At 45.3% G+C, this 3,034-nt stretch overlaps 1 long non-coding RNA gene across 1 annotated transcript; it reads left to right on the top strand.

The window, feature by feature from the left end:
• The first annotated feature begins 1,263 nt into the window (after positions 1–1,263).
• Positions 1,264–2,809, top strand: LOC148151939 (uncharacterized). Its single transcript, XR_015760859.1, has 2 exons — positions 1,264–2,228; positions 2,372–2,809. It is a non-coding gene; the product is annotated as an uncharacterized LOC148151939 (long non-coding RNA).
• Positions 2,810–3,034: the final 225 nt, after the last annotated feature.

Raw genomic sequence — 3,034 nt, 5'->3', positions numbered from 1 at the left:
ATAATTCTGAATAAATTGAATTTCAAAGCTTGTCAACTGCCATCAGAGAAAACAGTAAATTATACCCAGCTATCATAGGTTAGCGGAGAAAGTGAGGACTACAGATGCTGGAGATCAGAGCTGAAAATGTGTTGCTGGAAAAGCGCAGCAGGTCAGGCAGCATCCAAGGAGCAGGAGAATCGACGTTTCGGGCATGAGCCCTTCTTCAGGAATGAGGAAGGTGTGCCAAGCTGGCTAAGATAAAAGATAGGGAGGAGGGACTTGGGGGAGGGGCGTTGGAAATGCGATAGGTGGAAGGAGGTCAAGGTGAGGGTGATAGGCTGGAGTTGGGGTAGGGGCGGAGAGGTCAGGAAGAAGATTGCAGGTTAGGAAGGTGGTGCTGAGTTCAAGGGTTGGGACTGAGACAAGGTGGGGGGAGGGGAAATGAGGAAACTAGAGAAATCTGAGTTCATCCCTTGTGGTTGGAGGGTTCCTAGGCGGAAGATGAGGCACTCTTCCTCCAGCCGTCATGTTGCTATGGTCTGGCGATGGAGGAGTCCAAGGACTTGCATGTCCTTGGTGGGGTGGGAGGGGGAGTTGAAGTGTTGAGCCACGGGGTGGTTGGGTTGGTTGGTCCGGGTGTCCCAAAGGTGTTCTCTGAAACGTTCCGCAAGTAGGCGGCCTGTGTCTCCAATATAGAGGAGGCCACATCGGGTGCAGCGGATGCAGTAAATGATGTGTGTGGAGGTGCAAGTGAATTTGTGGCGGATATGGAAGGATCTCTTGGGGCCTTGGAGGGAAGTAAGGGGGGAGGTGTGGGCGCAAGTTTTGCATTTCTTGCGATTGCAGGGTAAGGTGCCGGGAGTGGAGGTTGGGTTGGTGGGGGTGTGTGGACCTAACAAGGGAGTCTTGGAGGGAGTGGTCTTTTCGGAACGCTGATAGGGGAGGGAAATATATCCCTGGTGGTGGGGTCCGTTTGGAGGTGGCGGAAATCTCGACGGATGATACGATGTATACGGAGGTTGGTGGGGTGGTAGGTGAGGACCAGTGGGGTTCTGTCCTCGTGGTGATTGGAGGGGGGGGGCTCAAGGGCGGAGGAGCGGGAAGTGGAGGAGATGCGGTGGAGAGCAAAGTCGATCACGTCTGGGGGGAAATTGCGGTCTTTGAAGAAGGAGGCCATCTGAGTTGTACGGTATTGGAACTGGTCCTCCTGGGAGCAGATGCGATGGAGACGAAGGAATTGGGAATATGGGATGGCGTTCTTACAGGGGGCAGAGTGGGAGGAGGTGTAGTCTAGATAGCTGTGGGAGTAAGGGACAAACCTGAGCCAGAGGCTCTAGACAAATGGAGAATGTGCAAATTCCACACAGACAGTCACCCAGTGCTGGAATTGAACCCTTCACACATTTTCAGCTAAGTAGGTTAGCCACAGTCTGAACTCTGCATCCTTTATCTCCAGTGATACCATGATACAGCCTTTTGCCAGCAACAGGTTTCAATTATTACTACCTTTAAATCCACAGATATTTGAAATGATCCTGTGGACTTCAAAACCAGCATCTGTCAAATCTTAAAACCTATCAGTGGGTTGGTGATTCTTCTATGCTGGTTGATTGAGAATTTAGATGCAAAGAACTGTAGATGCTGGAAATCTGAAATAAACACAGTGGGTCTGGCAGTATCTGTAGAGTCAAAATTAGAATTAACATTTTGACTAGGTGACCCTTCCTCAGAACTGAAATTGCTGATCGTAGTAGGGTTGGGGAGGTTAAGTGAATAGAGTATGTGGAGATGGAGCCCAGAAAAAGAAGGAAAGAAAAAGATAGCTGATTATGAGTCAAGAGGGATAAATGCTACATAGAATACTAACACAGTAACTTGAAAACGTGTTAGCTGTACATGGAGCAACCCATACAATGCAGGACTTAAGGGTGTGAGCGGAAAGTAACTGGCATGGAAGATTGTGTTCTGGAATTGTGAACTCTACTGTTGAGTTCTGAAGGCTGTAAGCTGCTTAGGCGGAAGATAAGGTTTTGTTCCTTCAGCTTGTGTTTGGCCTTACTAAAGCACTATGTTTCAGGTTTACTGGAGTCAGAAATGAACAAGGCGAAGGTGACAGAAAGGTGGACAGAAATTTCTCAACTTTTCGGATGAGAGCAGGAAGCAGCACCAAAGATGACATCAATGCATCAGAGAAAGAGCCGGCAGACTCTCTGTCAAGACGTGTTGATGTCCATAGTGAAGAAAAGGTGACTAAAGCTGGAATGCTAGAAATTGTGGAATAGATATAAAGTGTCAGAAGAATCATAATCCTGAATGTAACTGAGAAGAAACCAGGTTCCAATGAGAAGTTGTACTGGTCTTGAAATGTTATTTCTGTTTCTCTCCATAGATGCTGCTAGAACTGCTGAGCTTCCTCAGCAGTTTCTGATTTTACTTCAGATTTCCATCACCTGTCTTATAGAAGAATAGAAGCGTCTTCTGGTCAATCATGCTTGCTAAAATAGCATCCCACAAGCTTTAGCCTCTGAACATTTGTTCCAGGAAAAACTTGAAATACAAACAAGCATATACTTTGCCTTATGTAGAAAAGGTCTAAGTTGTTTGATGCTGAAGTTATGTTAACATAACTCTAATTTGTTGTCTCTTTGAATAGCATAAGCCATGAGATATCTAAGCAAAGCCAATTATTTGAATGTAGGTTAAGTATTCATGCTATAGCAAACAAGCTGTGCTTTCTGCAGGGTATTTGTTACGTGAATTAAATTTCTACAACCTAATCATGACCTACAGTACACAAAATGACAAATTAAACAGGAACTGAAATGAAGTTATTGCTTTTATTGCTCTTGCTAATTTGAACTAAAAGGTTAATTACAGTTTGTGAAAATGTCCCATTCAACATATGCTATGCTCAATGTGAAAGACTTTGTGCTTGAGCAGGTAATTTTGTAATATACTGCTTCTTATGCCAAGTCAAGTAAAGTAGTAACTGGAGGGCTGGTTCGTTGTACCTTGATTTTCCCACCATTACTCAATGTTATCATGGTTATAA

Source organism: Chiloscyllium plagiosum, unplaced genomic scaffold, assembly GCF_037043375.1.
Source record: "Chiloscyllium plagiosum isolate Xiang-an unplaced genomic scaffold, Cpla_swu_hap1 HiC_scaffold_2, whole genome shotgun sequence".
Lineage (NCBI taxonomy): Eukaryota > Metazoa > Chordata > Chondrichthyes > Orectolobiformes > Hemiscylliidae > Chiloscyllium > Chiloscyllium plagiosum.
This window is presented reverse-complemented; position numbering and strand designations above follow the sequence as displayed.